The sequence below is a fragment of the Lycium ferocissimum genome, chromosome 8, assembly GCF_029784015.1.
Source record: "Lycium ferocissimum isolate CSIRO_LF1 chromosome 8, AGI_CSIRO_Lferr_CH_V1, whole genome shotgun sequence".
Classification (NCBI taxonomy): Eukaryota; Viridiplantae; Streptophyta; class Magnoliopsida; order Solanales; family Solanaceae; genus Lycium; species Lycium ferocissimum.
The window spans coordinates 64,633,685-64,654,833 of NC_081349.1; the positions used below are offsets into that span (position 1 = coordinate 64,633,685).

A 21,149-nucleotide genomic window follows, 5' to 3' on the forward strand; every position below is an offset into this window, starting at 1 on the left:
TCGGAATTATAGGGGAAAGGAAATGTTACCCGAATTTCGTTAACTTAAGAACTAGTTTAAACTTGGATTATGAGTTTGCCCTAAACTTAATTGTGTGGTAAATGGTCGCGAATGTATATTTGTGGACTCAGAAAGATAGGCTTTGAGTAATAGGGAGACAACGAGGCATGTTAAGGCCATCCCTTTTATTCTTTTGGCATGATCTTTACTGTTTGAACAAAAAAGTAAGCGAGCAAGTTCCAAAGACTCTACTCTTAGATGGTGCAGGATTCATCGTGTCCTTGATTCCTTATGTTCATGTTCATGTCTTCTATAAATCATGGTTATCTAGAGTAATCCTGAGTATAGCTTTCATGAGTCTATCATGCATTATATATATACAACTATTTTCTCACATTGTGCCTACATGGCCGGGTAGCACCACTATGGCGGGCGGCATATGAATAATATAGTAACACCGTGCCTACATGGCCGGGCAGCATCACTAGTGAGCGACATGAGATGATTATTGTCCCGGACGCGGGATGTCCGGACGCGGGATTATATGATATATGGATCGGGTCGTACGTTCCTCGGCATTATTACATGATATATATTATATGATATATGGATCGGGTCGTACGTTCCTCGACATTATTACATGATATATATTATTTTTACAGAGTACATGCATATCATATACCGCATCGGTATCTTCAGTCATACAGATGTATTCGGATTGTCAGTTTGTTATGAGTTTCAGATTTCTTTCATGATTCTTATTTATATATGTTGCTCTTATGCCTTGCATACTCAGTACATTGTCCGTACTGACTCCTCTATTGTTCAGAGGGATGCGTTTCATGCCCACAGGTCTGCAGATATAGGTTGGTGACCTATCTATTAGTATCTCAGCTTAGCGGATGAAGTTGGTGCACTCCTTTTGTTCCGGAGATGCCAGGAGTCAGCATGGTCTTACGCATATACAGATATGTACATGCATATGTTTATGGGTATGGCGGGGCCCTATCCCAGCCACGTTATGTTATGTTTCCAGTAGAGGCTTGTAGACAGTTATGTATAGTCCGATGGTGTCCACACTTGAAATTGCATTTATCATCTCGCGGTCAATTATGATGACCTTACCGTCTCATATGGCATGTTAGGTATTTTCATAAAATGAGTCTTTCGGAAGCTTGATATATGCATGTTCCCTATGAGATATTGTGAGTCACATGATGGCCTTACCGGCCCACCTATGTTCATGTTCATGTCAGATGTAGGTCAAGTGCTACTTGACTAGTACGGTTAAGTGCTCGTCATGGCCCTCCAGTTTGGGTTGGGATAGCAATATAGCCTCCATGCTGATCGGAAGCTTGATAATTTTCCCTTGATGGACCCCTAGCTGACACCTGCATCGCGGACTGAACCGGACGCCCTGAATATACCTGCGAACTCTGACCCCTCGAGAAGGAGTTGCTGAAAATCCCACCCCTTCGGGCCTTCTTCTCTACCTGCTTCGCATGACTTTCCTGCTTAATGCCCTCAACAATACGAACATGTTCCACTACCTCCTGGAATTAAGCCCTAGTGTCTACAAGTTGAAGAGCTGATAGTTAAAGTCCAGTGTTCAACCCCTTCTTGAAACGCCTGACCCTCTCCCCCTCAGTAGGCAGCAAAGAATCGAAGAGCACATCGGGATAGGGAGTGGAAACGGGACTCGTACACAGCAACAAACGAGTTCCTCTGATCAATATTAGCGAACTCATCCTTCCCTCAGTCCCTCAGAGTATGCGGAACGTACTTATCCAAAAACACAGATAGAACTGAACCCAAGTCAAAGGAGGAGACCCAGCTGGCCTACACTCCACATATGCCCTCCACCATAGCTTGGCATCACCCAAGAACTGAAAGGTCACAAACTCTACACCATATTTGTCCACAGCACCCATCTTATGGAGCCTCTCGTGACAGTCGATGTTGAACTCATATGCATCCTCTGACTCAGTACCATAGAATACAGGAGGCTTCATTTTAGTGAACCTCCAAAACGGATCATGCTCCTCGCCGGGCATCATGCGGCCCGCAACCGGCCTCGAAAGGCCTCAAACCCGAGAACCCCAAGCTGTTGCCACTTCGTCGTACGTCGAACCCCCGAGCACCAACTCTGTCCGGACTCTAGGGTCGCTCTCTCCGGACCTAGGGGCACCGCCGCGCCTGGCCGCTAGGCCGGATGGTAGAGTTCGACTCGGCCGCCCGTGCAACCAATTTAGTACCCGTGCCCGTAGCATACGGCATGCCACTGACATTTGTAGCTCCCGGCGGAGGCACCATTGAGCGGCTAGCCGGTACGTCGCACCTCCCCGCTGCCTCGTTGGAACCAACGGAGGCACGGGGCTCGGTAACCGACCGGAGATGCCTCCCCGTGCGCCCCCCTCTGCCCGGCTCCTCTCGCTCCACCTCTACCTCCTAACCGCCGCCGCGCGTGTTCTCGCCATACGCGAAAGAGTGAAGGACAAGATACAAATGGAATCAGTTAGTGAAGACGAAAGAAAGAAAGAAAGAAAAGGGAATTTTCCTAATGTACGATAGCCTCTCGAAGATAAGTACAGACTTCTCAGTACCGATCCGCAAGCCTCTACTAGACATGTCCTTGTACGATGAGATCGATGAACCTAAAGCTCTGATACCAACTCTGTTACGACCCACCCGCCATGACTAACACCCACACTAACTCCTAGTGGGCGAACCAACACACAAGTCATCTATTCATTCAAGTCCGATTTTGTATTAACCAAGTCATTCAGTTATTACTCATTCAAGCATCAAATAAAAAAAATAAGTCATGCCATAAAGTATTAAAATAAGTGCGAAAGTTCTAACTATTACAAAATCCGCAAAATTCGAAAGTCATCGTATGAGGACTCTAATCTAAAACATGTCTAAGAAATGAAATCTGTCTAATAAATGTCCATAATGTACAGAATAGGAAAAGAAATCATAAGAGGAAGATCTTCGGGAGGCCTGGCATGGATAAAAGCTCACCCTAAATCTATCAGCGATGTCCTTAACGCTAGATGTGGGGGCGGGTAGTAGTCTCTCTATCACAATCTGCACTCAAAAAAATGCAAAGAAGGTAGTATCGCAGACAAAACTATGTGCAAGCAGATATCTTAGGCCGACTAAGATTAGTATCATGCATATCTCATAAAATCAAGAGAATAAAACAAGCCTACCCAAATGATATGAATATCAATACACCACAACAAGTCAACCAAGGATAATTACAATCAAGTCACAAGATATCAAGAATCACAATAGTCTTGAAACCACAAACGAAAATAAGTTTACCACAATAACCACACTCACCGTACATACATGCCAACCGATGTCATCAAGCCAACGCATGACTAGAGCGGGGACCCGTGGTTTCCATGTACCACTCGTTCCAGACTCACTCGTCAGACCCGAGCATAAACCTCCACTCCAGAACGAACCTCGGACGCTGGCCATATCAATTTAACTCTCGTTTTCGGAACTAACCTCGGACCACGAGCCCATAATCTAGGTCACAATTGTGCCTTTCTATATCCCATTACATGACAATATTTCTTACCTTCTCATTATCAGTGCTCGAATCATTATTTCATATCACAATGACACCGAGAAGGTCATATTAATTTCTCATCACAACAACATCAACTGTAGATTCAACACACATGAATAAGGCACGAAGCCCACTCAATCACTCAATCAATCACATATAGGAGTTCTAACACACAATATCATGCATGAAGGCTAAACATGCTTCCTCCTATAGAATTTACAGCACATACAATCAACTATTCAAAGTCTAACTCAAGTAGATCATAACCTACCTTAAACGTAGAGCTGGAACAACACAAGTCACTCCGCTACAGATTTTCCCTTCCTCAAATCCTCGGAACGCTCAAAGTCTAGAAATAGAAGGTTCAATGAGTCACAATTACTCTAGTCACAAATACCAATTCAGGATTACCCTTCCCTTTACCCCCATTCCAATGGGTGAATGATTTCCTAGGTGTAAAGCAACCTATCAGGGGCCTTAGTAATCATTAATCATCAAATTATAACAATATTATATCAACATTCTCACTACAAGCAGTTTTCATGGTCAAGTTACCATTTTTATAGAACCCTAGGTCTCAATTCACTTAGTTTATGGCTCTAAGGACTTAATTCATGATTAAGAGGAGTTAACCCAAGCCATTAGATGACAAATAGGTGATAACTACCATAACCCATCAAGTATAGAAGGTTTATTAATTCTAGGGTTACTATTACAAATTCCACCATTGCAAACCCATAAAGAGGATGAAAATCATGAAGATGATACGGAATGATAGAAAGGGATACATGAGACTTACCTCTCAAGAGTTTTCTTGCCCTAGCTTGGAATTTCACCCTAGGTGCTTGTGGGGAACAGTGTTGGAGTATTGTTAAAAAGAATGTGAGACTAAGTGTTTAAAACATGGGCTACTTTTTCCGTCGACCGCTATAGCGGTCGTTTCACCGTTGCAGCGGTCCCGCTATAGCATCCAAGTGACCGCTATAGCGGACCCAGAGAAATACGCTCACCGCTATTGGCAGTCCATCCACCGCTATGGCGATATCGCCGTAGCGGGACATCGCCTACCACAGCAGCCACAGGGAAAATAGCTGGCTGCCAGCAATATAGTGGTACCACCGCAGCGGTACTCCCACCGCCACAGCGGTGCCTTTTGACGAGTAGCTTGACTTTTCGACCGGTTCCCCCCCCCCCCCCCCCTTCTTTCACTCAACATTTCAACCGAGGCCTTACAAACACAAACAAAACATACACATAGACATAAAAACATCATACGAATCCACCTATGGCCTCAGAATTTCCAACGGAGTTCTAATTTACTACGTCACCGCCCCCCCCCCCCCCCCCGACGGACACAATCAAAATTAAACAACAATCACAAGCAAGTCAAGTTTCATCTCTTAATCTTACAAAATCAAGTTCTACCGGCTCGTTCTACCCTTGGAAAGGCTCAATTTGGTGGGGTGATCCTTCATTTCCCATAACGACCGGAAGGGTCGTTACACCTCCGTATGAAGGGAGGGCACGATCGACTATGATGCCTATTTAGTACTGTGGTTTTGTACTCATACTATCTTGTTGTACTCTTTCTATGAGTGCAGAGTATGCTGTTGGAGAGTCGTCTATCCCTCGAGGCTGATCCCGAGGCTTCCTGTCAAAGTTTCTAGGGTGAGCTTGCTTGATGGATTCTGCAGCCCAGAGATTCTTCTGCTTACTTGTCTCTTCTATTTTCGAGACAGTAGTTCTATTTGGAGACATGTTGATTATTCCAGACTTGTATTATTAGTCGCTCTTGTTCCATTCAGAACAGATTTGGGATTGATGTATTTCCGCACTTGTAGTATTTCCTATTTATGCTAGACCTATTATGTTATTATTATTAGGTGTTGAATTTACTGTATTGCTATTGGTTGTTGATTAAGGGACGAGTTCGCCTACTGAGGTGAAAATGGTAGGTGCCCGCGCGTTCCCTATGTTGGGATGTGACATTAATACTCAATGTATTAATTATTTTTTCTTTCAGAGTACCTAGGCTTACCTTTGAATATTGATTAGCCAGCTTTTTTCTCGATGCACCATCTGTGTGAAAATTGGTATAATAATTGATTGCATCATTCTTAATGCAAGTTTTATTTCTCTAAAGAACAAGTATCAAATTCATTCTTAATTTAAATATTCATCAGGACATTATTTCATTAAGTCTCCTAAAATTGAGTGACCAAGTTTATATCGTGTGGATAATGTTATCATACATGAAAAAAAATTCTATTATTATTATTATTATTATTATTGTTAAAGAATGTCAGCTCATGTCATAATTGAATGCTTGTAGGCTTGTAGCAATAGTATTTCTTTAAGTGGGAGAACCTCTTTGTATTTTGAAATTAGTTTAACAACATAGTTCAATGCTAGATATCAAATAGTTTGTTTAATTGAAATTACTATGTTTATTGTAGTGTTGTATGATATTAGGCATATTTTTAATGGTTCAGTGGTTTAACTTTTTCATTTAGCAGATGAGGAAATAGAACCAGATGTGCAGATTTCTTCCAACACTCCGTGAGTGTGTAGTTACATTTGTCTTGTGTTTACTTGGGGGTTGAGACAACTTCAATTGTAATAGTCTAGATGATTTAGAGCATGCTCAAACTCTAAGGTGGATTTTTGTTTTTTCGACATTCTATTTTCTCTAAGACTGTAGTTGTTTTAATTTTATCGTAGAAACTATATAAGTTTTTATTTATGTCTTACTTATCAAGTCAACTGATAGAACATCCGGTTCCATTACTTGCATTCAGTTCCAGTGGGAGATATGGCATTAAGTGTGACATTTACCTCATATTTACATATCAAGGAGATGTTGCTGTAAGGTTCTTTCCATTAACTAAATAATAAAACCGAAAAAACCCGAGAAAAATCGATAATGAAAATTTCGATTTTTGTAGGTTTGATTTGGTTTATAGATTTAAAAATCAGACACAAATGGTTTGGTTTGGTATTTAAAGAATCTGAACCAAACCAGTTCTCGTACACCCCCAGTTACCTATATATTGACAGAGGAATTCTCATATCAACTTCATTGTTCACACCATTACCAAAATATTTATACACATAAAAAATATTAAATCCCCCGATATAAGGGAAGTCTCTGACCTTGTAGTAAAACTTGTTTCCCTATTGCTGGATTATTAAATATTGGCAGATACGCAAGCAGAAGAACAACATATAAGAATATGCAAATGCTTTCTTACTTAACTTTATAGAGTAAAAAGTATATTTATAAACATCGAATTCCTGGACTAATAGACAAAATAAAAATACATAAAAAATAAGATCCTAGTTGGACACGAAGATAAGTCCTAAGACCCAGGATTGTTATGCGCTGATACCCCCCTTGCAAACTGAAGGTGGCTAGTGCACTCTGTGTCTGTCCCTCAAGAACTGAAAACGAGCCTTCAAAAGAGACTTCGTAAATGTTTCTGTCTTTTGATCCTTTGAAGAGAGATCTGAACCATGAGATCATCTCACTCAACCTTAATTCCAAACAAATTGAAAGTCAATTTCAACATGTTTAGTGCGAGAATGAAACACGGGATTGATGGAGAGATAAGCAACAGCAATATAATCACACCATAAGACGAGCGCCCTTGGAAGTGCAATGCCAAGCTCAAAGAGAATCAATTGCGTCCATGTTAGCTCAATAACAACATCAACTAAGGGTTTATAATCAGATTCAGCAGATGACCGAGCTACTATTCGCTGCTTTTTAGAGGATCAAAAGATCAGAGACAAGCCAAGATATATAGCATAATTAACCACAAATCGACTTGCGATCATCAATGCTGCCAACCCAATCAGCGTCAGTTTTGTAAAGTGACAAACGGAGCTCGCGAGATAAAGAACGGAAATGACTTGGAGTTCTGAAGATAGCTAGCGCAGAATATGCTTAACCACGATCCAATGGTTCAAAGAGCAACTACATATGTATCAACAGACTTTATTGACCACAAAGGAGAAGTCCGACTGAGTTAATGTCAAATACTGTTGTAGTGGTATAAATTTTATTAAAATTAAATCCGTATAATAATTTGGATTATATTAAATTCAAGGTATATTGATCCAAATAAATTTTGGGCTAATGTAATTAGATTAATTGTTTAAGTCCAATAAATATGGATTTAATTAAAGAATGACCAAATGCATTGGGCTAGCCCATTTAATTGGGCTATAAATGACGAGCCCATTTTTGCTAAGCCCAAGATGTCATCTAATCCTAGAGGCCCAAATCAGCGCCACGTGTCAAATGACGTGGCACACCAAGTCAAGTAAAGGAGCCTATAGCGTCATGCCACGTGTCAAAATGATGCAGCATGCCTAGTAAAATCAAAGGCCAATGAAGATGCGCCACGTGTACAAGTGACATGCAACACTTCCGGCCAATCGGATATCGACATGTCGGCTTAAATCTTATTGGTCGAAAGAAGCATCCTTATCACAACTCCTCCATCCTACAACTATAAATAGGGTCTCATAATTCGCAAAGAAAAGAGGGACGGAAATTCTAACAAGAAGCCGGGAGAGCTCGTGGATCAAACGCCGCGATTTCTCTATAAGGCGAAAGCATTCAAGCACTTATTTCTCTAGAAGTTCACAGAGATCCGACGAAGCGGAAGCATACGAAGATTCAAGACCAAGCTCAAAAGCCCTTGAATTCAAGTCCAAGTCAAAATCAAATCCATCAAGTTCAAGATCAAGCTCAAAAGCCCTTGAATTTATTGTTGAAAAGACGAATCGGAGGAATCATAGAGATTGTAACACTCATATTAATTTGGATTAAATCAAATACAAAGATTGTTGCGATATTTTCCTGTCTTGATTATTATTTTCTCGACGCGAATTTTATTGTCTACAAATTCTGGCACGCCCAGTGGGACCAAATCTGCCCTTCATCTGTTCTCTCAAATGAAAATCGCAAAACCGCAAGAATGGATGCAAGTGATCGGGGGCAACTTTGATCGGTGTAATCTAAGAAGACTGATTTTCGGTAAAGTTAGTCTATTCGAATTTGTGGGAAACCGGGTTTCAATTAAGCTCATCACAACACATGTGCATATTAAAGTCCAAACAAGTTTGTTCTACTTGGATTTAGTGCTACTCTTCTGATGAAAAGGGAGATGATTTCAATCACTTTTCAGAGTGAGTGTATTTAGTCTTACAAAGCAAAGGCCAAAAGAAGGCGCAAAAAAAAAAAAAAAAAAAAAAAAAAAACGTATTTTCCCACATCTCTCTATGAATGAAAAAGACCTAGTATCGTAGCCTATATTAAACTAAGCATGCCAAAAGATATTTATAGAGTTCATAGAGGCTTATTAAAGAGTTAGTATTGGCATAGGATTGGGAATCATTGACCAATACACATTCCAACAACATTCCAATCCAATTAGGTATCCTAAATTCTATTGGGGAGCTAAAGGCGGTAAAGTTTCGTACTCACAAGAAAATTCAAGAGTAAGCCGTGCACTATCCTATTCACTCAAGGATACTAGTACTGTGATGCAAGGAAAAGTCAACCCTCTTCTTAATTAATCTAACACGGATTAATTCATCCACAAAATGAATTGAAGTGGACGTTTAATTCAAGACAAGATATGTTTATTTGATGTGGTAGTTTGAATCCGAGTGAGCTACGTAAAAGTTGGCAATATTCAAGTTGAAAACAACCGTGGAACACAAAATGTACGACGAAGCGGAAGCATAACGGTTATCTATTTCCTGTAAAAAAGGTTGCAGTCTCCTGAAGGGATTAGCTTGGTACGTAAGTGTATGTGGCAGTAGTATAATTGGACTTCAAAAGGTAGAAGTCTGTTGCTAATTTTCCTGTAAAGTCACGTGCAATTGGAGAATTGAAATAAATCTCAAGCTAGCAAATGTGGATCATTATCCATGCAGGTTACTTGGTTGATTGATAGTATATCGTCCAAAGTTGAATTTAATAATTGGGTATCTGATTCCCTCTCAATTTGGACAATTGAAATTAGAAATTCTCTATACACTAAGTGATTACAGAAAAAAATGATATATATATTCCTTCAAAAAGGTAATGAGCATTGAGAATTGTTTTACGGTTACTTCAAGTCATGTCTTCAATATCAACAAGTTTATACTTTGACAAGTCTTGAAGCAGGGGGCATTTGTAGTGGTATAAATTTTATTAAAATTAAATCCGTATAATAATTTGGATTATATTAAATTCAAGGTATATTGGTCCAAATAAATTATGGGCTAATGTAATTGGATTAATTGTTTAAGTCCAATAAATATGGATTTAATTAAAGAATGACCAAATGCATTGGGCTAGCCCATTTAATTGGGCTATAAATGACGAGCCCATTATTTTGCTCCGAATATATATATCATAATGCCCAAGATGTCATCTAATCCTAGAGGCCCAAATCGGGAAAATGCCACGTGTCAAATGACGTGGCACACCAAGTCAAGTAAAGGAGCCTATAGCATCATGCCACGTGTCAAAATGATGCAGCATGCCTAGTCAAATCAAAGGCCAATGAAGATGAGCCACGTGTACAAGTGACATGTTCCGGCCAATCAAATATCGACATGTCAGCTTAAATCTTATTGGTCGAAAGATGCCTGTCCTTATCACAACTCTTCCTTCCTACAACTATAAATACGGGTCTCATAATTCGAAAATTTTCAATACGAAATTCTAACAAGAAGCCGAGGGAGAGCTCGTGGATCAAACGCACACTCGCATTTCTCTATAAGCACAAAAGCATTCAAGGACTCAAGTTTTTCTCTAGAAGTTCTAGAGATCCGGGGCCAAAGATTCTCAAAAGCCCTTGAACACACACACTTCAAGTCCAAGTCAAAAATCAAATCCAAGTCAAAATCAAATCCATCAAGTTCAAGATCAAGCTCAAAAGCCCTTGAATTTATTGTTGAAAAAACGCAATTAGAGGAATCATAGAGATTAGTAACACTCATATTCCAAGAAATCAAATACAAAGATTGTTGCGATATTTTCCTGTCTTGATTATTATTTTCTCGACGCGAATTTTATTGTCTACAACTGTAGCACCCCAACAATTTATCGGAGTAGACATGCGCAGATATGGATCGAGTTCTAGTCACAAAATATTACTGGATTTTCTTCTTAGGCTACTCTTTTATTTATATTTTCTATAATCTAGTGGGATAAAATACAAATAAAGTATTGTGTTTGATGATAAAATTTGGTGAATGTGTGATTTTTTTTAGTTACTTATGAGTGCATATATATATATATATATATATATATATATACACATATACATATACACACACACACTAGTGATTGGATACTTCGTTGCACGTATGTTCCATATCAGTCATTAACGGGGTATATTTGGCCCTTTGAAGGCTAGAAAACACTTGTGTTACTGAATAAAAAAGAGAGTGCATATTTGATCCTCTGTTAATTCAAACATAAATTATTAATGAGCTAGAAAATATACAAAAGATTTCAGAAAAATAACTGACTTAAATGTATGTGAAGAGACCTCAGTGATACATATATACACACACACACACACACTCGTGATTGAATACTACGTTGCACGTATGTTCCATATCAGTCATTAACGGGGTATATTTGGCCTTTTGAAGGCTAGAAAACACTTGTGTTACTGAATAAAAAAGAGAGTGCATATTTGATCCTCTGTTAATTCAAACATAAATTATTACTGAGCTAGCAAATATACAAAAGATTTCAGAAAAATAACTAAATTAAATGTATGTGAAGAGAACTCAGTGATATTTACTTGCCAAATATTATCAATAGATAAGAAATAAGGTTTTGCAATATAGTTCTCATTTTTTCCAGCACCTGTAGAGAGCTATCAACTGGAAGTTGCTGCCGGAAAAACTTGAGTTATCGTTTATAATAGAGAAATGAAAAGTCTTTAAAAAAAATAGGAAATAAAACTAACTTCAACACGTCCCTAGCCTCCGAAAACAAAACAAAATATTGTGAACTAAACAGGATAAATTATCCGGGGTGGGGGGGGGGGGAGGGGTATACATGTACTTTTACATGATAAAATGTATTGGTTACCTTTCGTTTCCTTGAACAAAACTTGTAAATCGAGCTTGATGAAGGAAGAAGTTGATTAACAATGAACCTTTAGACAAACATTTAGCAACTGGTATGTGTTATGAGAAATGGTCACAAGATGACATCCCTAGAAAGAGATTACATATTACAAGGCAAAATAAATCTGGATCAAGAGTAAGCACTTCACCTCCCACATAATTATTGACGGTATCCATTATTGACATAAAGGAGACGAAGCAAACATGAACATGCTCTTTAATTTGTAATTGCAATTAAATCAACATTATTATGAGATTGTAACTGTAATCTCTTCATTTCCTCCAAATTTCAGATTGTTTGAACTTAGACTATGTAATTATAAACGTGTCTTTCACAAGAATTCGTAACTTATTATCTTTTTCTACAAAAATATGATAGGATTAGGTGTTTGATTGAAGGGTAAAACGGTCGTTCAATATTTGATGGGCAAATTGGTCTTTCAACTTTTAACTTTGAGGCTTCCCACTTTTAGAATAGTATAAATATGGTAGGTGAACCAAATATAGTATTAAAATTCTAGATCTTGGAAATTAAGAATATGATTTTGTGTTATACTTCTTTTGTTTGATGATTCTAAAAGTAATTTGTTTGATTGTTCTTCTAATTAAACGATTTTCTTTATAAATGTAATTTTAAATTCAATGGGAAATGTGTCTAAAGTGTCAAAAGTCATTTCAGACATCTCACAATCAACTTATACTATTGGTGGTCGTTTGGTAGGTAGCCAAAATTATCCCAGGATTATAATCCTGGGACTAATTTATCCCATCTCTTGGGATTATTTTATACCATCTTTTTAGATGGTATAAAATAATCCCAGGATAAGTGGGATAAAAAAGGATATCCCATCTTTTAAGTTGGGATGCATTTTATACCTTGTTTGGTACAAGGCATAAATTTATCCCAGGATAAATTTATACCTTCTACCAAACATGGTACAAAAAATTAGTGCTGGGATATCCCAGCTTATACCATGCACCAAACGACCCCTTGAAGAATGTGCCAACCAATTAGAAGAACAATTATATTTTTTTGAGTGACAAAAAATTTGACTTTGATTCTCTAATAGTTGATTCAGCTGAATGAACTCAAATAGGGACTATCAGCCAAAATCATTGTTTAGGAGGCCTTTTTTTTTTTTTTTTTTTTAAAAGTCCTTGTTAACCTCTATTATTATTATTATTATTATTATTATTATTATTATTATTATTATTATTATTATTGGGTTGAGTCTACTGTCGGGGTGGGGGTGGGGGGGGGGGGTAACTTGTACATTAGTTAGTTTTTCTTCTAAAATCCTGCTTATAATATATAAAATAATCCGCTTTGTGACAATTCCTACTGACTGGTAATTCCAGTAACTTCCACGAACTATAATGCGTAAGTCTCTTAAACTAGTATTTTTGTTCATTTCCATCATTGGTATTAGAGACGTATGTTTATTTTTACGGTTATTTATATGATTTATATGCAATTCATGAATTTTACTGTTTTTTGTGTTTAACACGTGAATTTGTTGCATTATTTCATGTCTGTAAAGGCATAACTTTTGCATGAACTCTAAGGGGTTGTTTGGTAGCTGGTTAGGATTATGCAGGTATTAGTTATGCATAAACTATTTCTTTGGATGTTAGTTTGTTATATTAAAAGTTAATAAATATTATATACTTCTGAAAACTAAAATATTCGTTTACAATTAAAATTAAAATATTATTTATTTAAAAAATATTAAAATATTATATAAAAATATGGTTTAGAAAAGGAAAGTATTTAAGTGGGGAATGATAAGGGTAATTTTGTCATTTCAACTTTTTATTCATGTATTAGTTATTCCATCTTCTACCCCGCATAAAATAATACATAGATTCTCTCATAACTTATACATGTATTAGTTATAAGGGTTTCTAAATTGTAAACCAAACGCCGTACGAATTTTATACATGAATAACTTTTTTCCTAACTAGCTACCAAACGCTATATAAGTATGCAGAAATTAATAAATGAATAAGGTGTCTCTTTACTAGATACCAAATATGGTATACATTAATGCAGAAATTAATACATAAATAACTTGTCTCTTGTCCTGCTACCAAACGACCCCTAAGGGTTTTTGTGGAGCTCATCGGGATGTTTCCAACGATATGTAGATCGTACTTTTGGCCATGTATTTTGTCAGTAATTTAATTTTGTAGTTTTTTGGATTTTAAAATCACAAATTTAACCCTCAAAATTCAATAATCCATGTTTCATACAATTTAAGTACAAATTAAGTTGGATAATATATTGCCGAATTTTTTTTGAGCAAATTCCGTCAATCGGATTCAATTATAGATTGTTGAGATTAGTTTAGATTAGCTTAAGTCATCTTAGTTTAATTATGTAAAGTCAGGAGTGGTATTATTGTAAATTGGGAGAAAGTTAGATAGAGTTAGTTAGAGTTGATTAGATATTTTGTTAAAAGTTGTTGGTGGTGCTAGATCTTTTCATTCTCTCTTACTGATGTATATATACATGTTCAGTGATATGGAAAATTAGTTTGCATCTGCACAACTCAATCTCATTTTCTCAATCTCAATCTTACTGCCCAAGTTTGGAACCGATTTGCTTTCCTCTTCCACAAGCTCCTTCAATGGAAGTTGTGGACTGATTTAGATCCTTCAATTGTTAATCTCAACATGGTATCAGAGCTAATCTCTTTTATTTTTCCGCTTTAATCTCTGCAAAATCGTTTAAGTTACTTTCGATTGAATCGCGAAACCCTAGTTCTTCAATTGAGATTGAGATTTATTTTGCATTTTTCGACCAAAATTCACTCAAATCTCACTCGAAATTATTGATACTTGTTTCGATCTCGAATCAATATTTCGATTCAAGAAATTTTCAATCAATTCAACATTTCCAATTCATCATTACAAATATCATGATGGAAAATCAAAATACAACCGTTACAGATCAAACAACAACCACAGTGAATCAAGCGATCCTTGATTCAACCAATCCATTGTATATGCATCCTTCAGAAAGTACTGGTATTACTTTACTTCCAGTGAAGTTTGAGGGTACAAGGTACAGATCGTGGAGGATAAGTGTACTTCGAGCATTATCAGTGAAGGAAAAACCTGGTTTCATCAATGGTCAAATGCAAAAGGCTAGATCCAGATTCAGAAAATCTCGCATAAGGGGAATGGTGTGATGATATATATGGTGACATCATGGATGTTGAATTCATTGTCGCAAGAGCTGATGGACATCTTACAATATGTGAACAATGCAAAAAAGCTTTAGGAGGAACTTGAGGATCTTTATGATCAGACTAATGGAGCAAAGCTTTATCATCAGCAAAGAGAGATCAATGGACTCCGTCAAGGAACACTTAACATCACTGGATACTACACGAAGGTGAAGAAACTGTGGGAAGAGTTGTGTATATTGGATACTAACTACCAATGAAGTTGTTTATGTACATGTGGAGGAAAAGCTAAGATGCAAAAGGCTGAGCAGGTGTAACGACCCATCCGGTCGTCATTTAATATTCCGCGAACTCTTGCCCAATCTAGGTCTAAGGTCGTAAATAATAAGCTCTATGATGTGATTTAAGGGTTAAAAGCAGGAAAATCCAATTTCGGAAAGAATTAAAAATTTTGGGCCAGGAAAAGACGCGGACCGCCAAATCGGTACCGCTATAGCGGCGTAGCGACCGCCACAGCGGTCCATGCGGGGCAATAACCCGATTTTTGTTACTTAGTCTCTTTTTCTCTCCTTTTTCAACAAAAAACTCTCAAGGGCTGCTCCAAGGGTTCCATATGAAAGAAAAACCCTTGACACCAAGAAAAAGAAACCTTCCTAATTTCCTCCCCACCATTCCCTACGAATATTATCACTTATGGATTCAGATGAAGGCTAAGAAGACGAGCAATTCTTGGAGATTCGATTAGCTGTTCATCAAAAAGGTAGGTTATGGTTTACTTGAGTTAGACTTTGATTAGGGAATCATATGTACTTTTAGAGTTGACGGGAGACTGCATGATTAGGTCTTCGAACATGGAGTTTGGATGGACATACTTTTTAATATGACTAATTTATTGTGTAAATGATGGCTAGGGTAATAATGAGTTATTATTAATTGAAAGTTTTGTTATCACTGGGGGGTACTCCATGTTTACTTTATGCAACCCTAGGAGGGGGTGATTTCCGTCTTTATACCTAATTGTGTGGAATATTATTAGGGTTGTTCTTCCTTGAAAACAAGAGGTTTGTATTGAAAGAATTATATTGAGTTAGATTGGCATTACGCCTATCAAGGGCAGGAATTATGATTGTTTTGACATATCGCATCATGCATTACATTGCATGGTTTATGATGAAATACAGGTAGCAAGCAAGGCTGAGTGTGGGCATTGTGTTGTCTGGCCTTGTGGACGTTGAGTTAAATACGTGAATTATATATATATATATATATATATATATATATGAGTTGGATCCGCGTCCGAGGTTCGTTCCGGAGAGGAGGGTTGTGCTCGGGTCTGAGGAGTAAATCTGGAACGAGTGGTATATGGACACAATGGGTCCCCTGCAGGTCATGACTTCTGGCCAATGACACCAGTGAGCATGTGTGTACAACGTGTAATTGGCCAGTGCATTGCATGCACTCCATCATATTTTGCATTGCACTACATCTCTTAATTCTATGTTATACATGCGTGTAATACTATAGTTAATATTGCTTATTCATTCTTATTTGTAGTTGAGAGTCTGGGTGGAGAAGGGGTTGACACAAGATAAGTGTAGTGTTGGATGTCGGATAGTGATTTATTTTCCTAGATACATCATATTATAGTAAGTAATATGAGTAGGTGAACTTTATTAATAAAAAGGGGTAGAAGTCAGAGTATACGATGAATGTGGAGACGAGAGTACTAGGTTGGATGAAACGAAGGGAATGGTTGCGATTTAGTAGAATGCTCGTACACTTTGGAAATAAAAGAAGCGAACTTCGAGAGTGAAAAGGTAAGGGGTGATATTGTAATGGACTTTATTTAGAATCTGAAGTTTCATTGACTTGTCTGCTTATCTTAGTGACTTTATATTGTGTTGTGTGAACTAATCTTAGTCGACCTATGATGCTTACCATTACGTGTGGTGTACTGATACTACTCTTGCTACGCCCTTTCTGGGTGTAGATGTGTTGCAGGTATTAGCTGAAGTTTCATCGTATGGATTTATCGGACATTCTCCTACAGCCAAGCCTATCTCACTCCCGGCGGAGGCTGTGTCATTTATTGTGTCTTCTTGTATTTAGGAGCTCTTGTACCTGTCTAGACTAGATCCCGGGGATTTCTTTTCTATTTTATTGTATTTTTAAAATAGAGGTTGTACGAAGTTTTTACGTTAATTTTGTGATTTATAAAGGATTGCTGTCGCAACGGTTTAATGTTGGGTTTAGTTGGTAAGGGTTCGCCTAGTAGGTTAGTAATATGTAGGTGCCCCCACGATTCGTGGGTTGGGTCGTGACAGTTGGTATCAGAGCCTAGGTTACCGGTCTCACAAGTACAAGAGCAAAGGTCTAGTATAGTCTTGTGGAATGGAACGATGATGTCCATACCCGTCCGCAAGAGGCTATAGGACATCTAGAAGTTTCTCTTCATTCATTCTATCGTGCCACCCCAATACACCGTCTCCTAGTTGGATCCAATTGGTATCTGGATGATTCCAATTGGTATCTTGGCAGGCTAATTGGTATCTGTCGATTCCAATTGGTATCTCTTTATTTCGACTCAAGGAAGACCTTCTATAAGAGGGTGCGTAATTAATTGTGTGACCAAGTGAAAGCTCTGTAGTAATGTTGGTGTTGTGGATCGGGTGCGATCACGGGAATATTAGCAAGTTAAGCGTTTATCATGCTCGTGGGTGTAAACCATGTTTTCACGTGCTAATCATTTAAGTAAACCCCTACGCGACTTGAGCAGAAGCACAATAAAAGATTCGGCCACTGGCACTGTAGCACCGCTGTAGCCGTACGGGGACCGCTACAGCCGGATCGCCATAGCAGGCTCGGAATTTCTGCCAGGGCCGCTATAGCAGCATACTTACGGCCATAGAGGTACCGCTGCGGCGGTCGATTGACCGCCACAGCGGTACCATTTAACCGATAGCATTTTTCTTCCTCCCCTTTTTTTGCCAACCTATTTGTTTCATCGCAAGTCAAGGAAAAATCGGTTTCCAAAGCAAACATATCCATAAAAACATCCGCCCAACTAGGGCATTACTTACGAGCGTCCTTAAATTGGGCACCCGCGCCCAAAACAACAAAAACAAGGATTATCCAAACATACCAAAACACAACCAAAGCAAATAGATTATCTAAACATCAAAGCCCTACAAGGGGCAAATCCTAACCAAAGGCGATAAAAAGGGGGGAGCTCTAAGCCACTCCTTGGCTAGTCGCCTCGTCGCCACCATCCTCCGAGTCACTAGAGTCCTCGCTGCTAAGTCGGGACTCGTTGAGCAAAGAGAACTGGGAGTCATCTCTAGTAGTCACCTTGGGAGGCTTCACCTATGGAACTAGGGCCTTCAAAAGACTCTTGACGCCCTTCCACATCTTCACGAAAAGCTTGTCCCTAGCCCGACTCTTGTTCTTCTCCTTGTTCAAGTCATCTCAGAGATCCACATGGGCTTGAGCCAAAGATCCATAGGCGCCCTGCAAAGCATCCACAGCCTCTCCCATCTTGGTCTGGGTCTCCATGTAACCCTTCATCTGCTCAGCAGTAAAATAGCCAGTACCTGCAGCGCTGATAGATGACCAGGCCGTGCAAACCCTATCATGGCCGCCCTCACCGCAGCCATATCTGCCTCCATACACTCCAGAGTACCCGAGGTCTGTGACTCACTCTCGTCCTGTGGCCCACTGCTGTCCTCACAGTCATCCGAGCCAGTCCTCTTTCTTTTTCCCCTGTGCTGTGATCCCTTGACCTTCAAAGGATCAAAAGCGACATCGCACTCCACATCGTGGTCCCCATGCTCCATGGGCACCCCAGTATTATGGCAGAGATGGGTAATCAGGGAGGGAAACATCAAGCTCGGGCCAGCCTTGGCTATAAAACCTCGCCACTCCTCGATCACTTGTATTCCCACATTAACGGGCACACCATCCAGGATGCAAGACACCACAAGGGCTCATGGGTAAGTGACATCGGTAGTATTGCTCGAGGGATGAACCCGTTGGGCAATGAGGTTTAACCACCTCCGAGCCTAAGGAGTAAAGTGTCTGCTCTTTATAGCTAAATGTGAGACAACCCAAGTAGCCTTCCTCCTCTTTGATTATCGTACCAACATCCTCACCAACCAAGGCCCGTTACCTTCAATGTCCTTAGCCCGAAGTTCATCCTGTGAAGGGTTGGGCAGTAATCTGCGGCTCCAGAATAGTCCAATTCACCGTAGGGAGCATAGTATAGAACTCCCCGACCCAGTTACTGTTGATATTCCCGGGCTCCTCAACTAACGGACCACAACGAATGCGGTGTAGAGTCTGATAGAATTTTGGGGCCAACTCCTCAAATCAGTCTATAATGAAAGCTCGTTCATGAAGCAGGCCCTTGGTGCCTCGTTCCGTGTAACTGCTTTGCAAGCGTGGTTGGGAAAGTTGGCATATGGGGAGGGGGGGGGGGGGAGGGAAGGGGGAGCGGGTGCCTGTGGTCCTTGATGTTGTTGTTATTGTTGGTCCCCCATAGTAAAGTGAGAAAGTTAGCCTGAAAAAGTGAAAAGCAGAGTTAGAATAGTGTGATGCAAAGAATTAGCGTGATATACCATACATGAAATAGTAGAAAAACCCGAAAATCCAAATCTGCCTCAAGCAACTCCGTTGTAGCGGTGTTAGGCTCGCTGCACCAAAGCCGCTACAGCGGTATGATGGCCGCAGACGTCGCTACAGCGTTTCTTGGCCGTTGTAGCGGGCTCGCTATAGCGAGCAGGTCACCGCTATAGCGGCCACCTCCAACCCTGATGAACCGGTCCCAGTGATGTCCTCGCGCTACGGCGATACGCCGTGTGATGGAAGGACCACGCGCCGATCCACCTTCTCTAGTCCGAAAAATCCCTACCCCCAACCACCGTTCCAAACCCAAAATTTTCACCATGGTTTCCCCGTTTTTGTTAAGGATCAAGTAGTATGATAGCATACATGAGTTTTATAACTTGTTCTACCCTATTTCAACTACCATAGATACCAAAATATTGATCAAGAACACCAAAAATTACACCATGGCAAGACACCCACCCTAACGTGAAAACTAACCCCTGTTTATGCAAATTTGCAGGATAAAGTGTTGCTAAGACTTTATGAACGTGAATTAATCCTCCATGATCCAAGGAACTATCCTCTCCAAGAACAAAAATTTTTTTGTCTAGAAAACCGAATTTGTTCCTAATCTAGCAAGTAAAGCATGAAATTTTCGAAATGAAAAGCCATAGACAAGTTATAGGTCAGTAAAAGATAGCGCATACCCTGAAAAAAATGAACTTTAGGGTATAGAGGAAACCATTGCTTTTTCAAAATTTGGGGAAGTATTTTTGTAAATGGAAGGGGGTAGGGTGGTTATAAGGGAGTAGCGAGGGAAATGAGGGGTTGAGAAATGTATAAGGGGGGAGGAATTTCGTGGGCAATGGAGAGGTTTTTCGGTTAGGGAGGAATAAGGGAAGTGGGACGGGGGGTCAGTTCACCCCCCCCCCCCTTTATTTTTTATTACGCCGATGGCCGGCCGGCGGCGTATTTCGACACGCTACGAGTTACATCCGGCATTTTTGCGTATTTAAAAATTTGGAAATAACCTTGACTTATGAGGAATAGGGCCACAATTGGACCTTACTAGTACGAATACGTCGGCTATGGAGACATTGGCGCGGAATTATCGAGGAAGGTTAAGGGCAAAGTCGGAATTTTGGAAGATGGTTTCATGAATTACAAAGTGTTAGCCAACAATTGGGCTCAAAAAAAAAAAAAAAAAATGAGGCCCAAAAGTGGGGAGCTTGGCCGGCCATAGGCTAGCCCAAGCCCATGGATTTAATTAATTATCCATGGGATAATTAATATAAGGGACCATTATGTATAAGAAACTTCAAGAAAATTCAAGCAAAAACAAGAAAACAAAAGAAGAAGCAATCGGCCTTGAGAGCAAAAAAAAGAAGAGAGAATGAAGCCTCAATCTTTGATCCAAAAATCTTGTCCCTCTTGAATTCTTAACAAGTTCAAGGCGCTCTTTGATGCGGTATAATTGGTTTGGAGAAAGAACTCCGTTTGCGGAAAGTTGAAATTTTAAGAATAAGGTAAGGATTCTATTCTTTCATGTTATGGAAGATGTGTGCATGTTGTAATGATTAGGATTGTATGAGAATTATGGAAATTGTGTTGTGAGATTA

At 39.4% G+C, this 21,149-nt stretch overlaps 1 long non-coding RNA gene across 1 annotated transcript; it reads left to right on the plus strand.

Moving 5' to 3' along the window:
• Window positions 1–4,934: 4,934 nt before the first annotated feature.
• Window positions 4,935–6,344, plus strand: LOC132067068 (uncharacterized). The gene is made up of 2 exons (XR_009417009.1): window positions 4,935–5,679; window positions 6,103–6,344. It is a non-coding gene; the product is annotated as an uncharacterized LOC132067068 (long non-coding RNA).
• The last annotated feature ends 14,805 nt before the right edge of the window (window positions 6,345–21,149 follow it).